Here is a 7,572-nt window from a genome sequence, read left to right as displayed (position 1 = left end):
TGCAAAAGAACTAGGGGGGCAGAGGCAGCCAGGGGCCTGCAGCGGGCAGGTGCCTGCAGGCTGTGGGGGCTCCTCAGGGAGCCCTAGGCCACAGCCACATTGGCTGTTGGGGTGGCAGCATCCCTACCAGCAGGGGATGTCCCTGGTGGTGGACAAGGGCAGCGGGAGGGAGCATACCTGGGTACAGTCCCCCAGGTAGGAGCAGCAGCACCGGTAAGCGCAGCCCTACAGTTGGCAGCTGAGCCAGAATTGGGGGCAGCCCCCCAGGTGGGAGCTGTGCTGCCTGTGCCCAGACACCTGGTACCCCAGGCCAGACAGAGGGCTGAGGTGCCAGGTGGGTGGCAGTGGGGACAGAAAAGGGTTGGGGTGGTACCGGCATCAGTCTGCAGATGCTAATTGGCACTTGAGCTATACCCTATGGCATGCATCTCTTGTGTCCCTGTGCTGAGTAGGGGAAAGTGTACTTTGCCCAAGAACCACCCACACCTCCAAAATATTTGTAATTTTCCTCCCCACACATGCTGTTTTTTTCCCCAAACATACAGCCTTTCCTCCCCTAAAACATGCCATTTTCCACCCTAAAACTACTGCATTTCCCCTGCTAAAATACGCTATTTCCACACCTAAAAATATAGTCTTTCCTCCCCTAATGTACACCATTTTGCACCCCAAAAATACCACCTTTTCTTGCTCAAAACAAGCCATTTTCTACCCCCAAAAATACTGCTTTTCCTACCCAAAAGTACACATTTTTTTCTACTGGAAATACCACCTTTCCTCGCCAGTAATACGACATTTCCTGCACATGCAAGGGAAGCTTTTCTCTACAGCAAACCAAGAGAGTAAGTCAGTGACAGGAAGAGGAGCTGGTATCCTACCTGGAGCTCCATCTTTTTTCCTTTGTGCGTCCTGTTCTCTGGAAATGCTGCTCCTCTTCTCCTCTGTGGAAACCCAAAACAGCTGCAGCTGTCTACAAAACCAGAACAGGAACTCTTGATTTCCTGTTGTTTTACACGATGTTCTGATACACACCACTGACAACAAAAATCACATCACCACAGCAGAGATCCTTCCCCAGTGGCAGCCAGCCCTTAAATGGGGTCCAGGAGAGGTGCAGCCAGGCTCCACCCCTTCGTTACACAGCTGAGTCGCCTTCACCTGCACTCCCACAGCTGGCTCGGTCCTTGCCTCAGGTGATCAATCAGCGCTCCAGGCCCTGACCCAACAGCTATTCGCAGAGCCATACAATAACAAACGTGTGTCACTGGGAGCACTGGGTGTGCAAATAGCACTCGCTGCATCCCCAGCAGTGATTTCAGCCCTTTGCTCTCTGGCTGCTCACACAGATCTCAGCATCTGCTGTGCCAGCACTGAGATCTGTGCTCCCCCGTCTGTTAGAAGCGTCACCAACTGGCATCCAGGACAGACTGGGACTGAAATTTGTGGGCTACAGCGGGTCATCTGTCCATAAACCTCCCTTAGCAGGCGTTCATTTTCCTTGTTATCACTGTTCCATGGCTGTACCGGCACTTTAAGGGCACGGCCCCAAGCTGTGATGGAGCACCTGGGGGGGGTGCAGCACAGCTGGGGGCAGTTTGGCTGCGGGCAGGGCTGAGCCGGGCTCCACCCCTCCCTGGCCCTATTTAAGGGCTGGGAAGCGCAGGGGCAGCATCCAAGCCTGGGGAGTGCTGCCTTGGGAGTGTGGGTGAGCCCTGCTCCTTGGGATGGGGTGGGAGATCTGTTCTCTGTTGCAGGGCTGTGGTCTCTTCTTTTCTGGGGGATCCTGACTGTGTTGAAGGGCTGGTAGCTATCTGCACCTGGAAGCTGCTTCCTTTGAGTGTGATGAATATTGGCCCTTGGAATGGGGTAAGTGGTTCCATTTTTATTTCAGGTTTGTGACCTCCTCTTCTGGGGGTTCCTTACCTCATTTAAGGGCTGGTAGCTGTAATGGCAGCACCTGAATCTGGAGACTGGTTTCTCTGGGGGGGTGGGGTGAGCCCTCAGGATGGAGTGAGTGATTCCTGCTTTATTTCAGAGCTGTGAGCTCTGCCTTTCTGGGGGATCTCGAGCTGGGTCAGAGCAGCTGTATCTGCTATGTGTGTTGTTTTTTCTTTAATGGTTCTCATCTCACAACTTCCAGTCTGGGGCCCTAAATGTGCTTCATCTGCTCCCATGTCATCCCACTTCATGGCTGTAATTCATAGTGCTATCTGTTAATTGCATCCATGCAGAGTTTTTTAAGGGCATTCTGTGCATTGTTATCATGTATTAAATTATGTTCTGTATCTTTTCTGACTTCATTTTGCTACTTGGTGGGGTTCAAGGATTGCCTGGGCTCTTCCAATCAGTGGTGTGAGATCAGTGCAGCAGGTAATGAACACCATGAGCCCTATGTTGGTGCATTGCTTGTATGCAGGTCATTTTGCGATGTGGTCCATCTCCCCCACAGTGATCACCCAGCTGGATCAGGCTGCTCAGAGCCTGACCCAGCCTCGCCTTGGAAGGGGCAGTGCATTCACCACGTCTCTGGCAATCTGTTCTACTGTCTCACCACCCTCACTGTGGAAGACATTTTCCTTATATCTAACCTCAATTTTCCCTTGTTCTTTCCTTTAGGTATTGAAAGGCTGTTACCAGGTCACCTTGGAGCCTTCACTTCTCCAGGCTGAACAGCCCAGCTCTCCTTACAGGAGAGGTGTACTGTCCCTCGGTTCCTATTTGTGGCTGTGCTCTGGATGTGCTCTCACAGCTCCATGCCTCTCCTGCACTGAGGGCTCCACATCCGGATGCAGCACTGCAGGTGAGGCCTCAGCAGCGTAGAGCAGAGGGGTGGGGGTTGCTTCCCTTTGTGTGCTGACCACAAATCTTTGGATGCAGCCCAGGATACGGTTGGCTTTCTGGGCTGGAAGGGCCATTACTGGCTTGTGTCCAGCTCCCACCCACCAGTACCCCAGGTCTTATGGGTCCTTTCATCCTCCAGCATGTTTTGGTGGTGGGTGTTCCCTCATCACAGTTACTGACCCTGCACTTGGATTTGTGCCCGCTGCTCAGCCTCTTGAGGTCCCTCTGGATGGCATTCCGTCCCTCTAGTGTGTCACTGTACTCTGCAGCTTGGCATCATTAGGGTGCACTTAACCCCACTGTCGTTGATGAAGGGGCAATCCCAGATGTTTATACAAACTGGGCATAGAACCCCTTGAGAGCAGCCCTGTGGAGGATATGGAGATCCTGGTGGATGAGAAGCTAAACATGAGCCAGCAGAGCACGCTTGCAGCCTGGAAGGCCAACTCTATCCTGGGCTGCATTAAAAGAGGAGTGGCCAGCAGGGAGAGGGAGGTGATCGTCCGCCTCTACTCAGCTCTTGTGAGGCCTCATCTGGAGCACTGCATCCAGGCCTGGGGCCCCCAGCACAGGAAGGACGTGGAGCTTTCAGAGGGGGTTCAGAGGAGGGCACCGAGATGACTGGAGAGGGCTGGAGCATCTCTCCTATGCAGAAAAGTTGAGGGAACTGGGGTTGTTTCTCCTGGAGAAGAGAAGGCTCTGGGGAGACCTCATCGCAGCCTTCCAATACTCAAAGGGAGTGCATAAGTAGGAGGGGGAACGGCTGTTTACGAGGGTGGACAGTGGGAGGACAAGTGGGAATGGTTTTAAACTGAGACAGGGGAGGTTTAGGTTGGTTATTAGGAGGAAGCTTTTCACACGGAGGGTGGTGAGGCACTGGAACGTGCTTTAGAGTCACTTCCAGGAGGATCTGCTCCATGGTTGTTGCCAACACAGAGGTGAGACTGACATGTTGGTAGTTCCTGGGGTCATCCTTTCTATCTGTAATAACAGAAGTGCTGTTGCCTTTTTTCCTACTCACCAGGGACTTCACCTGGCTGCCACAACTTCTGAAATACCATTGAGAGTGGCTCGGTGACTGCAGGGGTAAATTCCATTAGAGCTCTGGGACCCATCTCGTCAGAACGCAGAGGCTCCTGGAGGTTCGGGTCCTCAGGTGGTCCAGAACCTGATCTTCCATCACAGTGTGGGATGGGGAGGGGAGTTGGTGGGACTGGAATTGCTTCCTCAATCCCCACCTACCAAACCAAAGGTGAGAGCTGTGAAGATGAATGCAAAAATATTGTTGGATACCTGAGCTTTCTCCTTGACTGTTGTTCCCAGCTGCAGTGCTGCTGGTGAGCAGAATTGTGCAGAGAGTGCAGCCACGTTGCTCTGAGAAAGGAGCACTGCAGGGCACATTTGTGAAAGAGGTGCTACCCTACGTATGTGGGGCAGTGCCTTCATTACTGCGTTGTGTCCCACAGGTGGCAGCGGAGCTGTGTTGCTCCTGAATGCCATAACAACTACATGGAGATGTGTGGGTCTTCATGGGAACAGCAAGGAACCGGAATCTGCATTTCCTGGAATGCCCCGGAACCTCGCTTTGCTGTCTGGTAATTGTCTGCCCAGCAGGTAAGGGCAATGCACACCCACCAGTGTTTACCCACTCCATAGCATGGCACAGCACGGTGCTCCCAGAGCTCTTAATTGCACTTTATGGTGCCCGGAAGGCTGCCTGTCCTTTTCTTTCTGTGTTTTCCTTGTCTCTGGCCTTTCACTGCAGTGTTTTCCTTCCCTTTGCCCTTGCTGTTCCCTATTACATCCTCTTGTCCTCCAGTTTTTGTGTTCCATGTCACGTTCTCTTGGCCGTTGCCCTTGGTTTTTTTTACCACATTCACTTCAGCATTCAGTTTTGGCGTTCCCTGCTGCGTTCTCCTGCCATCCTGTTTTGGCGTTTCTTGCCGTGTTCTCTTGGCCATCATCCTTGGCATTTCCTTCCACGTTCTCTTGGCCCTTGCCCTTGTCTGAGCATTCCCTTGCCCTCCTGTTATTGTATCCTGCGCCACATTCTCTTGGCCATTGCCCTTGGCTTTCTGTAGTCACATTCTCTTCAGCGTTTGGTTTTGGTGTTCCCAGCAGCATTCTGTTGCCCTCCCGTTTAGGCATTTCCTGCAGCGTTCTCTTGGCCCTTGCCTGGGCATTCCCTGCGGTGTTCTCTTTGATCTCCTGTCTTGGTGTTCCAGCCACATTCTGCATTGGCCTTCTTCGCTGCGTTCTCTTTGGCCTCCTATTTTGGCACTTCCTGCCATGTTCTCTTGACCCTTGCCTGGGCATTCCATGCCGTGTTCCCTCGGCCTTTTGTTTTGGCATTTTGTGCTGTGTTCTCTTGGCCTTCACCCTTGGTCTTTCCTGCTGTGGTCTCTTTGGCTGTATATTTTGGCCTTTCCTGTTGCATTCTCCTTGGCTTTCCATTGGTGCTCTTTTTGCTTTTGCCCTTGCCTTAGCTTGGCTGTTTGCTTTGCATTTACCTTGGCTTTCCCTGGGAATTCTGATTCCCTTTCCCCGCCCTGGGTGTTCTGCTTGCCTTTGGCACTTTGGGATCAGCTGGGAGGCAGCGTTAATGTTAACCTTGTCCTGAACTCATAGCTGAAAGGGAGTTCTAACGATAATTGTGTTAACCTGCAGCGTATCTGTAAACCAAACCCTTAACCCAGTGTTAAAAATGTCTCTTATCCTGAATGCTGCCATAAAAATAATGCCCCATGTTTTCTGTCAAATAACCTTAATTGTAATTGTAGTGCAGAATACTGATGTTAAACTAACTAACTTCAACCCTATCAATAGCATTAATTATATCCTTACTGTTAATCATAATTAATTATAACCCTTGCATCATCATTACAGCAATGTGCTCAGGGTGCAGCCCCACACATGTGGGGCAGCGCCTTCATTACTGCGTTGTGTCCCACAGGTGACAGCAGAGCTGCGGCGCTCCTGAGCACTTTAAGGTCAGCACAGAGATGCGTGGCTCTTCACGGCAGCAGCAAGGAACCGGAATCTGCATTTCCTGAAACGGCTGGGAACTGCGCTTTGCTGGCTGGTAATTGTCTGCCCAGCAGGTAAGGGCAATGCTCACCCACCAGTGTTTACCCATCCCATAGCATGGCACAGCATGGTGCTCCCTGAGCTCTTAATTGCACTTCATGGTGCCCTGGATGCTGCCTGTCCTTTACTTTCTGTGTTCTCCTTGCCTCCAGCCTTTCACTGCAGCATTCTCCTTGCCCTTGGCTTTCCCTGCTGTGTTCTCTTGCCCTCCTGTTTTGGCGTTCCCTGTGGCATTCTCTTGGCCACTTCCCCTTGGCCACCTTTGCTGCATTCTCTTTGGCCTTCGGTTCTGGCCATCTGTGCCACATTCTCTTGGCCTTTGTCCTTGGCCTTCTTTGATGCCTCCTGTTTTTGCCTCCTGTTCTGGCATTCCCTACAGCGTTCTCTTTGGCCTTCAGTTTTGGCGTTCTTGGCTGCGTTCCCTTTGGCCATTGCCCTTGGCCTTCTTTGCCACATTCCCTTTGGCCTCTTGTTTTTGCATTCCCTGCAGCGTTCTCGTTGGCTTCGGTTTTGGCGTTCCCTTCCATGTTCTCTTTGGCCATTGCCCTTGGCCTTCTGCATTGGCCTTCCATGCAGCATTCTCATGGACCTTGCCCTTCATTTTGGCCTTCTCTGATTCGTTTTCTTTTGTCTCTGTTTTGGCGTTCTCTGCAGCCTTCTCCTCAGGCCTGGCCTGTGACGAGGCTTTCTCTTCAGTGCTCTCCCTGCCTTTGTCTTCCCTTTGCCTTTGACATTGCCTTCCCTTGGGTGTCGTCTATGCCTTTGCCCTCCGTTTTGGCGTTCCCTCAGCTGTTCTCCTTGCCTTTTGCTCTTTCATTTGCCTTGGCCTTCCCTAACGGTCACTCTAAGCACAATCCTAATAACCCTAACCTTAATACCTTCTCCCCAACCCTACGCTCTGAACCCCAAATGTAGTGTTAATTGCAACCATGACTGTATAGATAACTGTGCAAATTAACCCTGAACCTTCCATAGTGCTTTCAATTGGGCACTGAACCCATCTGTAACCTTCTGTGTAATACTAACCCTAACCATATAGCTTCCCGGTTAAATACTCCTAACCTTACTCTCACGCCATTTCTTGGAGTGGTGTTTGGCTTCCTCGTTTTGTGGGGGTCGGCTGACAGTGAGCATCGTTTGGGTCTCGACATTCCTCCTTCTAAAGCGTGTCTCTGTATTACAGGTGAAGATGCCTTCAACGCTTCCAGTTGATGACTTCTCCCCTGCAACACCATCAGCTTTCCAGTCCTCCCACACTCACTGCCAGCTCGGTTCAGTTGAGCCGTTACCCGAATCCCCGCTACCGTTACCTTTCCATGATCTTCCTGTCACTCTGCCTCAAGCCCCTACCACCGCCCAGGTCATCGCAGGCAGCGTGTGGGATGCGGCACTCAGTCTCATTGTAGTTCACCTCATGTACCTCAGCCCAGTGATCCAACCCGCACCCTTCCTGAAGGCCCTTCTACTCCCAGGCCAAGCAACGCTTCATTCTGAAGCAATTTGTCCTCCTTCCTGGCTGCTTTAGGACTCGTGCCCCTTTGTGGCCATTTTGAGAGTTGCGCTGATTTCAGTGCGTGCAGTCAATGTATCTCGATTAAATTGGCTTTAGTTTTACATTCAATTAATGTAAACCAAATTGGCTTT

The sequence above is a fragment of the Tetrao urogallus genome (genome assembly GCF_951394365.1).
Source record: "Tetrao urogallus genome assembly, chromosome: 34".
Lineage (NCBI taxonomy): Eukaryota > Metazoa > Chordata > Aves > Galliformes > Phasianidae > Tetrao > Tetrao urogallus.
This window is presented reverse-complemented; position numbering follows the sequence as displayed.